Source organism: Suncus etruscus, chromosome X (assembly GCF_024139225.1).
Source record: "Suncus etruscus isolate mSunEtr1 chromosome X, mSunEtr1.pri.cur, whole genome shotgun sequence".
NCBI classification, from domain to species: Eukaryota; Metazoa; Chordata; class Mammalia; order Eulipotyphla; family Soricidae; genus Suncus; species Suncus etruscus.
In genome coordinates, this window is record NC_064868.1 from 29,143,331 (window position 1) to 29,159,765 (window position 16,435).

Consider the following 16,435-nt stretch of genomic DNA (forward strand, 5'->3'; position numbering starts at 1 on the left):
ATATTCATTAGTCCTGTCTGTAAGCAGACACTTGCCATGGTCTCATCCTGACTGGAGTGTAATTCTTTGTTTGTTTGTTTGTTTGTTTTGTTTGTTTGTTTTGGGTCACACCCGGCAGCTCTCAGAGGTTACTACTGGCTCTATGCTCAGAAATTGCTCCTGGCAGGCTCGGGGGACAAACCACCATCCTTCTACATGCCAAGTCAAATGCCCTACCTCCATGCTACCTCTCTGACTCCTGGAGTGTAATTCTTTGCTCTTTTGCTTAGACATGTAACTTGCATTGGTGACTGATACCTGATAGAAATGCCAGTATAACAATTTAAAACCATAATAGTCCTTGAAAAATTGTTCTCTTCCACTTTTTGATCCTCATAATACATACACAAGATAAACTAAGAAAAGAACAAACATAGAGCCAGCCTGTCCAAAACACAAGTTGCGGTGTGAATAAAGGCCCTAGTTGCCACAGCCTGAAACAAGGCACTCAACAGAGTTCAACCTATCCCAGTAGATGGTCCAAGTTCTCTTATCCACAGTGTCTGTCTATCTTTCCTGTGCCAATACTGCTGTCCAGATTGGGATGATCACATGATTAAAGGGAATTTTATTTATAGACAAAAAAAAAAACAATTGAATTGTCATTCAGATCTTTTTGAGGGATTTTATTTGAAAACAGATTGTAATCAATAAGGGATTACAAGTCTTCAGACTTGGAGACAGAAAAATTTCTTGAGTCCTATAAAACTTGCTAATTCAACAAAGAAAGTCATTTGAGCACAGTTATTCAGAGCCGTAGAGAGAAAAAAAATAGACGGAATTATAGTTTTGGTGTACATGTGTGTTGCCAGCCCATGCATGTAGTGTCTGCATGCACATGTTGTCCACATCTTATCTCTTGAGATGTGGACTTTCATACTCTAACTCTGGACATGTGCTGGGGCTTTCTTAGCTTTTGAGACCCCTGTTTCCTTCCCCTTCCTCAGTAGTTTTGTGTAAAACCTGCTTTTACATAAAAAATTAGACTCAGTTCTGAAAGATTTCTCAGAGCCAACAGACATGAAAACTGGATTAGGTTAATATCTTCTAAGAAGTTTTATATTTTGGTTTGTTTCTTTTTTTAGGTCACACCCAGTGGCGCTCAGGGGTTACTCCTGGCTCTGCACTAAGAAATCGCTCCTGGCAGGTTTGGGGGACCATATAAGATACTGGGAATTGAACCACCATCAGTCCTGGGTCTGTTGCGTGCAAGGCAAATGCCCTACCACTGTGCTATTGCTCTGGCCCAAAGTTGTATTTTTTTTTCATGAAAGTTATTTATCCTCATTCAGTATGTACACAGGCAGACATATAATTGTATTTTAGTTAAGCTAAATAAATTTTCCTTCTAGTTAAAGCTATTTTCCCAAATGAAAAAAGAGCAAAAAATATCCTAAGAACAAAAGAAAAAAAAGTCAACTAATAATGTGATTGATATTTCCAAATTGCATGTTGAATGATGTATCACATAGTTTTGCTGCATAATTAACCATCTTGACATTTTGATGCCATGTAGAAATGTTATTGGGCTATTGGACCTTACTTTGCTGTGTTCAGGTTTTACTCCTGGCTTTAAACTCAGGGAGTCATTCTTGTTTGTTTGGGATTTTTTTGTTTTTATTTTTCTGGGTTTTTGTTTGTTTTTGGGTCACACCTGGCAGGGCTCAGGGGTTACTCCTGCTCTATGCTCAGAAATCAACTCTGGTAGGCTTGGGGGACCATATGGGATGCTGGGATTTGAACCACCATCCTTCTGCATGCAAGGCAAACGCCCCACCTCCATACTATCTCTCCGAATGATTCTTGATGGAACTCTGGGGACCATAGGAGGTGTGTGTGTGTGTGTGTGTGTGTGTGTGTGTGTGTGTGTGTGTATGGAGGGGAATTGAACCAAGGTCAACCTAGCTCAATCATATGCAAGGTTAATGCAATGTTAACCTATTTCTCCCCTGAAAAATCTCTCCAGTTCCCATTTAGAAATTTAAAACTACAGTGCTCGCTTCGGCAGCACATATACTAAAATTGGAACGATACAGAGAAGATTAGCATGGCCCCTGCGCAAGGATGACACGCAAATTCGTGAAGCGTTCCATATTTAAAAAAAAAAAAAAGAAATTTAAAACTACAAAGTATTTCATTAAAATCACCAGTTTTCTAGATAATGTGAAACATTTAAGGGGTATTTCTAGAAAAGGGTGAAACTTTTGGGATATTTGTGATTGTTGTTCTGGTTTTAGATGGCAAGGTGAATAAAGGTTAAACTAGGGGTTGGAGGGGCTGGAGAGATGACATGGAGGTAAAGCATTTACCTTGCATGTAGAAGGTCAGTGGTTCGAATCCTGGCATCCCATATGGTCCCCTGAGCCTGCCAAGAGTGTTTCTGAGTGTAGAGCCAGGAGTGACTCCTGAGCACTGCCAGGTGTGACCCCAATACTAATATATATATATAAAACTAGGGGTTGGATACAAGGATGATTCCTGGAACATTGGCTACATTTCTTTTTGCAACAACATACACAGACCACAACAGGTGTAGAAGAGCCAATTGCTGAAGAAAATTCTTTGAAGCAATTGCTGAAGGTCAGAAAAACAATTTTTTTTGTTTTTGTTTTTTGGGGCCACACCCAGTTGATGTTCAGGGGTTACTGCTGGCTATGCACTCAGAAATCACTCCTGCGTAGGGGAGACCCTATGAGACTCTAGGGGATTGAACTGCAGTCCGTCCTAGGCTAGCGTGGGCAAGGTAGACAGACGCCTTATCGCTTGTGCCGCCGTTCTGGCCCCAGAAAAACAATCTTTTTTAAAATCTTTTATGAAAGGCTGGAGAGATAGCACAGAGGTAGGGAGGGCATTTGCCTTATACGTGGCAGACTCACGTATAATCTAACAAGGACAGACCTTGTTAGATTTCTGGCATCCTTTATCGTCCCCAAGCCAGCCAGGAATGATTCCTGAGCGCAGAGTCAGGAGTAACTCCTGAGCGCCGCCAGGTGTGACCCTAAACCCAAACCAAACCAAACCAAACCAAATAAAATAAAATAAAATAAAATAAATAAAATTTTTATTTAAACACAGTGATTACAAGGTTGTTAATAATAGTTTTTCCACAAATAAAATTATTCATAATTGAGTTATAACCATACAATGTACAACAACCTTCACCAGTGGGCATTTCCTGCCACAAGGTCTCCAGTTTCCTTCTCATCCTTCCTTATGCCATCTTCCTTCCCAAGCATCCTCCCCCTCCTGCTTCTGGGGCAGGCATTTTTCTTCTCTCTGTTTTGTTTTTGAAACTGTTGTTTGCACTACTGTCAATGAAGAGCTGCCATGTATGTCACTCTATACCCTTTAGCACCCAGTTTTTGTCCAGAGTGATCAGTTCCAACTATCACTTTCATAGTAGACCCTTCTCTACTCTAACTGCACTCTCCTTCCTCTCTTTGTGTCAAGTTTCCTCCTACTCATCATCTCTATTGTTCCTGGATATCATACCCACACTCTCTTTTATCAGGAAAACATCTTTTTTCACTTCTCCTGCACCTGTCTGCCTGTGTTTCTGAATCCCTGAAGGTCTCCTCAGAGGCCTAGGGATCGCACCCCCAAAAAACTGCATTTTGAAGCAGCCTAGTGAGTTGCCGTCCAATAAGCTGAACTCTCTGGCCTGTGGAGGCTCCGCCCTGCTGTGCCTTTGAGGACTCTGAGGACCTCAGATCTTCTTGAGGGATTTTATTTGAAAACAGATTGTAATCAATAAGGGATTACAAGTCTTCAGACTTGGAGACAGAAAAATTTCTTGAGTCCTATAAAACTTGCTAATTCAACAAAGAAAGTCATTTGAGCACAGTTATTCAGAGTCGCAGAGAGAAAAAAAATAGACGGAATTATAGTTTTGGTGTACACGTGTGTTGCCAGCCAATGCATGTAGTGTCTGCATGCACATGTTGTCCACATCTTATCTCTTGAGATGTGGACTTCCATACTCTAACTCTGGACATGTGCTGGGGCTCTCTTAGCTTTTGAGACCCCTGTTTCCTTCCCCTTCCTCAGTAGTTTTGAATAAAACCTGCTTTTACATAAAACATTAGACTCAGTTCTGAAAGATTTCTCAGAGCCAACAGACATAAAAACTGGCTTAGCTTAATATCTTCTAAGAAGTTTTATGTTTTGGTTTGTTTCTTTTTTTAGGTCACACCCAGTGGCGCTCAGGGGTTACTCCTGGCTCTACACTAAGAAATCGCTCCTGGCAGGTTCGGGGGACCATATAAGATACTGGGAATTGAACCACCACCAGCCCTGGGTCTGTTGCGTGCAAGGCAAACGCCCTACCACTGTGCTATTGCTCTGGCCCAAAGTTGTATTTTTTTTTCATGAAAGTTATTTATCCTCATTTAGTATGTACACATGAAGACATATAATTGTATTTTAGTTAAGCTAAATAAATTTTCCTTCTAGTTAAAGCTATTTTCCCAAATGAAAAAAAGAGCAAAAAAATATCCTAAGAACAAAACAAACAAAAAAACCAAAGTCAACTAGTAATGTGATTGATATTTCCAAATTGCATGTTGAATGATGTATCACCTAGCTTTTGCTGCATAATTAACCATCTTGACATTTGGTGCCATGTAGAAATGTTATTGGGCTATTGGACCTTACTTTGCTGTGTTCAGGTTTTACTCCTGGCTTTAAACTCAGGGAATCATTCTTGTTTGTTTGAGGGGTTTTGTTTTTATTTTTCTGGATTTTTGTTTGTTTTTGGGTTACACCTGGCAGCGCTCAGGGGTTACTCCTGGCTCTGTGCTCAGAAATCAACTCTGGTAGGCTTGGGGGACCATATGGGATGCTGGGATTTGAACCACCGTCCTTCTGCATGCAAGGCAAACGCCCCACCTCCATACTATCTCCCTGAATGATTCTTGATGGAACTCTGGGGACAATAGGAGGTGTGTGTGTGTGTGTGTGGAGGGGAATTGAACCAAGGTCAACCTAGCTCAATCCTATGCAATGTTAATGCAAGGTTAACCTATTTCTCCCCTGAAAAATCTCTCCAGTTCCCATTTAGAAATTTAAAACTACAAAGTATTTCATTAAACTCACCAGTTTTCTAGATAATGTGAAACATTTAAGGGGTATTTCTAGAAAGGGGTGAAACTTTTGGGATATTTGTGATTGTTGTTCTGGTTTTAGATGGCAAGGTGAATAAAGGTTAAACTAGGGGTTGGAGGGGCTAGAGAGATAGCATGGAGGTAAAGCATTTACCTTGCATGTAGAAGGTCAGTGGTTCGAATCCTGGCATCCCATATAGTCCCCTGAGCCTGCCAAGAGTGTTTCTGAGTGTAGAGCCAGGAGTAACTCCTGAGCGCTGCCAGGTGTGACCCCAATACTAATATATATATAAAATTAGGGGTTGGATACAAGGATGATTCCTGGAACATTGGCTACATTTTTTTTGCAACAACATACACAGACCACAACAGGTGTAGAAGAGCCAATTGCTGAAGAAAATTCTTTGAAGCAATTGCTGAAGGTCAGAAAAACAATTTTTTTTGTTTTTGTTTTTTGGGGCCACACCCAGTTGATGTTCAGGGGTTACTGCTGGCTATGCACTCAGAAATCACTCCTGCGTAGGGGAGACCCTATGAGACTCTAGGGGATTGAACTGCAGTCCGTCCTAGGCTAGCGTGGGCAAGGTAGACAGACACCTTATCGCTTGTGCCACCGTTCTGCCCCAGAAAAACAATCTTTTTTCAAATGTTTTATGAACGGCTGGAGAGATAGCACAGAGGTAGGGAGGGCATTTGCCTTATACGTGGCAGACTCACGTATAATCTAACAAGGACAGACCTTGTTAGATTTCTGGCATCCTTTATGGTCCCCAAGCCAGCCAGGAATGATTCCTGAGCTCAGAGTCAGGAGTAACTCCTGAGCGCCGCCAGGTGTGACCCTAAACCCAAACCAAACCAAACCAAACCAAATAAAATAAAATAAAAATAAAATAAAATAAATAAAATAAAATAAAATAAAAATTTTATTTAAACACAGTGATTACAAGGTTGTTAATAATAGTTTTTCCACAAATAAAATTATTCATAATTGAGTTATAACCATACAATGTACAACAACCTTCACCAGTGGGCATTTCCTGCCACAAGGTCCCCAGTTTCCTTCTCATCCTTCCTGATGCCATCTTCCTTCCCAAGCATCCTCCCCCTCCTGCTTCTGGGGCAGGCATTTTTCTTCTCTCGTTTTGTTTTTGAAACTGTTGTTTGCACTACTGTCAATGAAGAGCTGCCATGTATGTCACTCTATACCCTTTAGCACCCAGTTTTTGTCCAGAGTGATCAGTTCCAACTATCACTTTCATAGTAGACCCTTCTCTACTCTAACTGCACTCTCCTTCCTCTCTTTGTGTCAAGTTTCCTCCTACTCATCATCACTATTGTTCCGGGATATCATACCCACACTGTCTTTTATCAGGAAAACATCTTTTTTCACTTCTCCTGCGCCTGTCTGCCTGTGTTTCTGAATCCCTGAAGGTCTCCTCAGAGGCCTAGGAAGCGCACCCCAAAAAAACTGCATTTTGAAGCTGCCCAGTGAGTAAATTCTGGCTGTGGGGGTTGCCGTCCAATAAGCTGAGCTCTCTGGCCTGTGGAGGCTCTGCCCTACTGTGCCTTTGAGGACTCTGAGGACCTCAGATCTTCTTGAGGGATTTTATTTGAAAACAGATTGTAATCAATAAGGGATTACAAGTCTTCAGACTTGGAGACAGAAAAATTTCTTGAGTCCTATAAAACTTGCTAATTCAACAAAGAAAATCATTTGAGCACAGTTATTCAGAGCCGCAGAGAGAAAAAAAAAGACGGAATTATAGTTTTGATGTACATGTGTGTTGCCAGCCCATGCGTGTAGTGTCTGCATGCACATGTTGTCCACATCTTATCTCTTGAGATGTGGACTTTCATACTCTAACTCTGGACATGTGCTGGGGCTTTCTTAGCTTTTGAGACCCCTGTTTCCCCTTCCTCAGTAGTTTTGAATAAAACCTGCTTTTACATAAAAAAATTAGACTCAGTTCTGAAAGATTTCTCAGAGCCAACAGACATGAAAACTGGCTTAGCTTAATATCTAAGAAGTTTTATGTTTTGGTTTGTTTCTTTTTTTTAGGTCACACCCAGTGGTGCTCAGGGGTTACTCCTGGCTGCACTAAGAAATCGCTCCTGGCAAGTTCGGGGGACCATATAAGATACTGGGGATTGAACCACCATCAGTCCTGGGTCTGTTGTGTGCAAGGCAAACGCCCTACCACTGTGCTATTGCTCTGGCCCAAAGTTGTATTTTTTTCATGAAAGTTATTTATCCTCATTCAGTATATACACATGCAGACATATAATTGTATTTTAGTTAAGCTAAAAAAATTTTCCTTCTAGTTAAAGCTATTTTCCCAAATGAAAAAAAGAGCAAAAAATATCCTAAGAACAAAACAAACAAAAAAACCAAAGTCAACTAGTAATGTGATTGATATTTCCAAATTGCATGTTGAATGATGTAGCACCTAGCTTTTGATGCATAATTAACCATCTTGACATTTTGATGCCATGTAGAAATGTTATTGGGCTATTGGACCTTACTTTGCTGTGTTCAGGTTTTACTCCTGGCTTTAAACTCAGGGAGTCATTCTTGTTTGTTTGGGGTTTTTTTGTTTTTATTTTTCTGGGTTTTTGTTTGTTTTTGGGTCACACCTGGCAGCGCTCAGGGGTTACTCCTGCTCTATGCTCAGAAATCAACTCTGGTAGGCTTGCAGGACCATATGGGATGCTGGGATTTGAACCACCGTCCTTCTGCATGCAAGGCAAACGCCCCACCTCCATACTATCTCTCCGAATGATTCTTGATGGAACTCTGGGGACCATAGGAGGTGTGTGTGTGTGTGTGTGTGTGTGTGTGTGTGTGTGTGTGTGTGTGTGTGTGTGTGTGTGTGTGTGTGTGTGGAGGGGAATTGAACCAAGGTCAACCTAGCCCAATCATATGCAAGGTTAATGCAATGTTAACCTATTTCTCCCCTGAAAAATCTCTCCAGTTCCCATTTAGAAATTTAAAACTACAAAGTATTTCATTAAAATCACCAGTTTACCTTGCATGTAGAAGGTCAGTGGTTCGAATCCTGGCATCCCATATGGTCCCCTGAGCCTGCCAAGAGTGTTTCTGAGTGTAGAGCCAGGAGTGACTCCTGAGCACTGCCAGGTGTGACCCCAATACTAATATATATATATAAAACTAGGGGTTGGATACAAGGATGATTCCTGGAACATTGGCTACATTTCTTTTTGCAACAACATACACAGACCACAACAGGTGTAGAAGAGCCAATTGCTGAAGAAAATTCTTTGAAGCAATTGCTGAAGGTCAGAAAAACAATTTTTTTTGTTTTTGTTTTTTGGGGCCACACCCAGTTGATGTTCAGGGGTTACTGCTGGCTATGCACTCAGAAATCACTCCTGCGTAGGGGAGACCCTATGAGACTCTAGGGGATTGAACTGCAGTCCGTCCTAGGCTAGCGTGGGCAAGGTAGACAGACGCCTTATCGCTTGTGCCGCCGTTCTGGCCCCAGAAAAACAATCTTTTTTAAAATCTTTTATGAAAGGCTGGAGAGATAGCACAGAGGTAGGGAGGGCATTTGCCTTATACGTGGCAGACTCACATATAATCTAACAAGGACAGACCTTGTTAGATTTCTGGCATCCTTTATGGTCCCCAAGCCAGCCAGGAATGATTCCTGAGCGCAGAGTCAGGAGTAACTCCTGAGCGCCGCCAGGTATGGCCCTACAACAAAACAAAACAAAACAAAACAAAACAAAACAAAACAAAACAAATAAAATAAAATAAAATAAAATAAATTTTTTATTTAAACACAGTGATTACAAGGTTGTTAATAATAGTTTTTTCCACAAATGAAATTGTTCATAATTGAGTTATAACCATACAATGTACAACAACCTTCACCAGTGGGCATTTCCTGCCACAAGGTCCCCAGTTTCCCTCTCATCCTCCCTGATGCCGTCTTCCTTCCCAAGCATCCTCCCCCTCCTGCTTCTGGGACAGGCATTTTTCTTCTCTCGGTTTTGTTTTTGAAACTGTTGTTTGCACTACTGTCAATGAAGAGCTGCCATGTATGTCACTCTATACCCTTTAGCACCCAGTTTTTGTCCAGAGTGATCAGTTCCAACTATCACTTTCATAGTAGACCCTTCTCTACTCTAACTGCACTCTCCTTCCTCTCTTTGTGTCAAGTTTCCTCCTACTCATCATCTCTATTGTTCCTGGATATCATACCCACACTGTCTTTTATCAGGAAAACATCTTTTTTCACTTCTCCTGCGCCTGTCTGCCTGTGTTTCTGAATCCCTGAAGGTCTCCTCAGAGGCCTAGGGAGCGCACCCCCAAAAAACTGCATTTTGAAGCTGCCCAGTGAGTAAATTCTGGCTGTGGGGGTTGCCATCCAATAAGCTGAGCTCTCTGGCCTGTGGAGGCTCTGCCCTGCTGTGCCTTTGAGGACTCTGAGGACCTCAAGGGAAACCTATGCTCTGCCTGTCTGTCTTTCATGAATACCTGAAGCTCTCCTCAGAGGCCTAGGGAGCGCACCCCCCAAAAAACTGTCACCCAGAGGCTGCAAAAGAGCAAGGCCGCTCTGCTTCGCGGCCGCGCACTCTTTCTAACCAATGAACCCCACCACAACACGCAGGAAAAACCACACTACAAGCTTGATAATGGGGAAACCTCTCAGGCAAACACCAGGCACAGAGAATGAAGATGACCTAATAAATTCCAACCACCTGATTAACCTCTCGGATAAGGAACTTAAAATAGCAATATGGAAGATGTTTGTAGAACTCAAAGAAAACATAGATCGATCTGAACAGAACACAAAGACAGAAATCAGAAAACTCCAAACTGAAATAACAGATCTGAAAAACATGGTAGCTCAACTGAAAACCTCAATGGATGGCCTTGCCAACAGGGTATCAGCAGCTGAAGAGAGAATCGGAGTACTGGAAGATGTGATGCAGAAAAACTCAACACAGCAGAAGAAATTGGAAAAGAACCTTAAGTCAAACGAACAGGCAATAGTAAAAAGTACTCAAGGAATGCGAACAGATGAAAATAGAAGTCTTTGATAAACTCAACAGAAACAACATAAGAATCACTGGAGTCCCAGAGACCCAGGTAGGAGATCTCCAGGAAGAATCAACTGTCAAAGACATTATCAAAGAGATACTCCCAGAGTTAAAGACTACATGCAATCAAATCCTGCATGCCGGAAGAGTACCAGCTAAAAGAGACCCAAAAAAAAAACCACCCCAAGACACATCCACGTTTCAATGACAAGTCCCACAGATAGAGATAGAATACTGAAAGCAGAAAGATCAAAAAGGAAAATTACATTCAAAGGAGCATCCCTAAGACTTACAGCAGACATGTCACAAGAAACTCTCAAGGCCAGAAGACAGTGGTAGGATATTGTCACAGGACTGAATGAAATGAATGCCTCACCGAGAATACTGCACCCAGCCTGACTAATGTTCAGGTTTGAAGGAAGAAAACATAGCTTCATTGAAAACAACAGCTCAGAAACTTCACAGATGATAAACCAGCCTTAAAGGAAAAACTGACACGTCTACTCTAAGACAAGAGAGACCAACAAACACAGCAAACTTATCTACAAAGGAAAACAATCTTTTTAAGGAGGTGGGTCTAAGAAAAGCTTCAGTTTGCTATACCTTGACCTATATATTTTTGGAAAGTTAGAAGATTATAATTCAGAAATGTATGACTCTAAATCACAAGTCTAGAAAGTAAACTATCAAAAATGAAAGAATGGAGTGCAGTGGGGACGGAACTTGACTTGTACATACTGACCTGGGTTTAATCCCCAACATCCAAGCTCTATGAGGAGTAATTTCCAAATGCAGAGCCAGGAGTAACCCCTGAGTATTGCAGGATGTGATCTACCCCCAACCCCCCCCAAAAAAAAGAATAAAAGAAAGAGATGGACAGAAATCAGTTCAGAGGGTGCATAGAGAAGGCTAAACTGTTTATGAAAATATGTTCTGAATAACTTGTCATCAGGGATATGCAAATAAAAAACAATAGTGTGATATCTCACACTAGTGAGACAGGCCATACACAACAAAAATAACCAGCGTTGAGCCTGGAGGAATAACAGTGGCAGAAAGTGCCTGCTCTTCAACCTTATAAGCATATGGTCATGAGTTCAAATCCCCAGTGTTCCATATGCACTCAGCGTAACTCAGTAAGGATGTTTGGCTTGAAAACAGTCCTGCTGTATGTGGTTCCAACACCACAAAAAATACACCCCAAATCCATGTTAGTGTGGATATGGAGAAAAAAAGAAACCTTTGTTCACTTATTTTTTTTTGTTTTTTAGGTCACACCCAGCAGCGCTCAGAGGTTACTCCTGGCTCTACACTCAGAAATCGCCCCTGGCAGGCACGGGGGACCATCTGGAATGCGGGGATTCTAACTACTGTCCTTCTGCATGCAAGGCAAATGCTTTACCTCCATGCTATCTCTCCGGCCCTTATATTTCTTGTGGAAGTTACAAAAGTCTAACCTTTTGAGGCTGGAGTGATAGTACAAAGGGAGGGGGGACATTTCCCTTGCATGTAGCTGACCCAAGTTTGATTCTTGCCATCCCATATGGTCCCCCAAACCTGCCAGGAGTGATTCCTGAGCATAGAGCTAAGAGTAACTTCTGAGCATCACTGGGTGTGGCCTCAAAACAAAACAAAACAAAAAACAATAAAACCCAAAATTTAAAGAAGTCCAATATTTTTGGAAAGAAACATGGGCACTCTTAAAAAAAACTGAGTATGGGAGCCGAAGAGGTGGTGCTAGAGGTAAGGTGTCTGCCTTGCAAGCGCTAGCCAAGGAAGGACCACGGTTCGATCCCCCTATGTCCCATATGGTCCCCCCAAGCCAGGGGCAATTTCTGAGCGCTTAGCCAGGAGTAACCCCTGAGCATCAAAAGGGTGTGGCCCAAAAAACCAAAAAACAAACAAAAACTGACTATAGACACAGTTGTAAAAAACTAAGAATTGAGCTTCCAAATGATCCAGCAATTCCACTTCTGGGCATCTATAACCAAGGGTCTAAACATTTTATTCAGAAAAAGAACATTTGCACTCCTATGTTCATTGCAGATTTATTTAGAATAGCCAAAACTTGAAAACAAGGAACAATTTCTGAGCGTATAGCCAAAAGTAACTCCTGAGTGTCACTGGGTGTGGCCTCCCCCCAAAAAAGAATGATCTCTCATATATTGGATATAAAGAATCCTGGTAGGGGAACAACAGAGACCCAAAGGTAGTAGAAATTGATAATTAGTCTTTAGTAAGAAATTTAACATGGGAGGGGAGTAAGAGGGTGTGGTTATGAATACTTGGACTATGATGGAGGGAAGTAGACACATGGATGGAGTGTGTGGTGTTGGAAGACTTGAGGTATGGAACCCTACTAATCACATTCTGTAAATTATGGTGACTAAAATTAAATTCAATAAAAGTAGAAAAGAGATAAGTCTAGAAATACTTGAAACACTATTTGAGAAGTTATAAAATATGCAATAACTATCAGTAACATTTTCATTCAATATAAAATGTACATTTTGGGGCAAGAGCGACAGCACAGTGGGTATGGTGTTTGCCTTAGATATGGCCAACCTGGGTTTGATCCCTGCCATCCCATATGGTCCCCAAACCTTCCAGGAGTGATTTGGAAGAGCAAAAGCAGGAGTAACCCCTGAGAGCCACCGGATGTGGCCCAAAAACAAACAAAAAAAATCACATTTTGTTAAAAATAAAAGAGAATTTCAATAGAATAAGAAACTTTAAAAAATGAATAGATATCTTTCCTTAAATAGATGACACATACTAAGCTTTCTTATACTAAATAGCAGAGAAAACTCCTAAATAATAAACATCAGTCTAAGGTGGAAATCTCTTTTGCTGCAAAACACTTCACTAGGAGAATCGTGGAAGGCCTAAACACTTACTTGAAATGGGACTTGTTCATTTATGTTTCATAATCGCAAAGCAATGAATCATAAGTTATAATTGCTAACTCTGTTCCCTATTCCTGAACACACATACCGGCTGAGTACATATCTCTGAGATTGTTGAACTAGAGATATTCAAGGGCTAACAAAATATGAACCCTGTCACCTGTGTACTACGCCGATGTCCCAAAGGCATCAAGTGAAAGGAGGCTCTCTTTAAAAGAAAAAGATGCCATCTCACTCAATCCAGAAGAGGAGGTCATGAGAGGAGAGTTCTATAAACTTATTGTATAATATCTCATTGTACACATACTAACTTTTAAATAGATGTATTTCCCCTTTAACCAGGTTCCTCTTGCTATATTGCTTAACTACAAACCAACGATTGTGACATTACCATCATTTCCAGACAGCTTCATATAAACTATAAAGAGAAAATTTCCAAAGAGTGTAATCTCATTAATTAGCAATTAGGGAAAGGGGCACAAAGTGGAGTAAAGAAATCAAGGTAAATTTAAGGATGCATATACCAAATGAACTTAAAATTTTCTGAGTAGCAAAGATTTGTGGGCTAGATGATTTTAAAAAGATTGAGAAATTTAGTCTCTATTAATGAGTAACTTCATGTTGTACTAAATATTGAAAATAAATGTTAAAAATAGTATTTTAGAAGTGAGCTTATCTAAAAGAATTTAGCATTATATTATAAGCAAAGAAACACACCTGTGCAAGTAATGTAAAAGTAAGAGAAATAGAGACCAGGACTCAGTGATGATGGAAAGGTAAGAGTGGTAGATTTCTCTTCAAGGTAATAAAATCACAAATAATGTGCTCTCAAGCTATAAGATAAGTAAGGGACACAATCATCCACATCTATCAAAGCATAGAGGAAGAACAATGGAGAAGTTGTTTGCATTGCACACAGCCAATCCCAGGTGGATCCCAGTTCTGCACATGGTCCCCTAAGTACCACGAGGAGGAGAGATCTTTGAGCTGAGTCAGGAGTAAGCTCTGAGTCAGTTAGGTGTAACCTAACTCTCCCACCCTCTAAAATTTGCATAAGAATTTCTAAAATAGATTTGTCACTTTTAGAACAGTTTTAGGTTCATAATAAAATTTATTGGAGGGGCCAGAGTAATAATTCAGCGGGAAGCACATAGCTGACCTGGATTCCATCCCTGGCACTCTATATGGTTTTGTGAGCCCCACCAGAAGTGATCCCTGAGTACAGAGCTAGGAGTAAATCCTGAGCACCACCATGCATAGCTCAGAAACAGCAAAAAAAGAAAATTATTGAAAAAGTAAAAGAATTCCTATATTGAGTCGTCCCCAACTTGCATAGCCTCTCTTGTGATCAAAATACTCAACCAAAGTGGAATATGTACTACTATCTATGAACGCATATACTAATGATTACCATCCAGTATCCATAGTTTACACTTATTCTCATTCTTGGTATGTAGATTCTATGGGTTTAGAAAAGTGTGTGCTAACTTGTATTTACTATTATAGTATTATACAGAATAGTATAACTGCCATAATGATCTATGCACTGCATCAATTATACCTACTGTGACCACCCCAACTTCTGGCAATCACTGATCTTCCTACTATATCCATAGTTTTGTTCTTTCCATATTATCATATAGTCCAAGTACTACCGTATGAAGAGTTTTCACATTGTTTTTTTTTTTAATTTCTGCATGTCACTTTTTTAGAGTGAGGCCTCCCAAAGGGGACTTGAGGACCACTGCTAGCAATATTTAGTGCTGTGGATTGAACTTGGGTCTACCTTCTTGCCTTTACTTCCTTCAGCTCTAATAATTGAAATTGAGCTAGAGCAGTGCTTCTCAATTTATTTTCTGTCATGCCCCCCTAGGAAAAAGAAAGCATTTTTCGCGCCCCCCCGTGCGACTGTAAATAGTATCTTTATTAAAAAATTTTTTAATCTGCAAAACAAAAATATAAAAATAATTTGAGCTGATTTTTTAATCAGAGGTGATGTCTGGATTAATGACTACAATGAGAACGTTTTGCAATGCATAGCTTTTTGAAGCAGGGTTTGAAGCAGGACACAGCACCTCTCAGCTCCAGAGACATACAGAGACATAAACACGGGGCTTAGCTTGTTATGACAGTGTTTGCTGAGGTCAAATGCGCCCCCTTTACGGAGCCTCCTGTCCCCCCTGGGGGGCGTGCCCCACTATTGGAGAACCACTGAGCTAGAGAGTCTGAAAAGTTCATTTCTTTTCTTTTTTTTGGGGGGGGGGAATAACACCTGGCAGTGCTCAGGGGTTACTTCTGGCTCTATGCTCAGAAATCACCCCTGGCAGGCACAGGGAACTATATGGGATGTCTGGATTTGAACCACCGACCTTCTGCATGAAAGGCAAATGCCTTACCTCCAATCTATCTCTCCGGCCCCTGAAAAGTTCTTTTCAAGACTTAAGAAAATTAAACAGATGAATACTATCACACCAAGAAATGCACCTTATGATAATTGTAGTTTTAGTGGAATGTTTTTAAAAGGAGTAGAGTTTCCCAATTAAAAGATAATTAGCAGCATTCAGAGAGCTAGTACAATAGGTAAAATGTTTGCCTGGCATTCAGATGACCTGGGTTCAACACTTGGCTTTTTATATGGTCCGTGATATAGACCCTAAACATAGGACAAAGAATAAGTTTTGAGCACTTTTGGTGTGACTGTCAAACCAAAATAACCAAAGTGAGAAATGTAATCACTTTAACACATCCAACCCATAACTCAAGTGTCATTGTCCCTATTCTTGAACATTATCAGTAATGAATGTTCAAGATGAAGATCTGTCTACTTGCTTTGTTGCAGGTTTTCCAAACTTGTTAGGAAAATAAGAAAACTTCTGTGTCTTCATATTTTTTTAATATTACTAAGAATTAAATATTGTGATAATGATCATAATTCTGTATTCATTGTGTCATGAATCTGTTGGTGTGTAGAAATAACAATTCCAAACCAAGTGGCTTAAAACAGCACTGATTAATTTTGCATAATTCTGTGAACAATCTGAGGTTAGCTGGGTCATTTTTCTTCTTTAAGTGATATTGACTAAGATTATTGGGTAACTGGGTAACTGGGATGCTCATTCAGGAGCTACAATTAGCTGGAACTTCTACTGAGTCTCAGATATCTAAGATACTTTTTTTTGTTTTGGTTTTTTGGTCACACCCAGCAGCGCTCAGGGGTTACTCCTGGCTCTATGCTCAGAAATCAGTCCTGGCTGGCTCGGGGGACCATATGTGATGCTGGGATTCTAACCACAGACCTTCCGCATGAAAGGCAAACACCTT

At 40.6% G+C, this 16,435-nt stretch overlaps 1 non-coding gene across 1 annotated transcript; it reads left to right on the top strand.

The window, feature by feature from the left end:
• The first annotated feature begins 2,031 nt into the window (after positions 1-2,031).
• Positions 2,032-2,138, top strand: LOC126000125 (U6 spliceosomal RNA). The gene has a single exon (XR_007492490.1). It is a non-coding gene; the product is annotated as a U6 spliceosomal RNA (small nuclear RNA).
• The last annotated feature ends 14,297 nt before the right edge of the window (positions 2,139-16,435 follow it).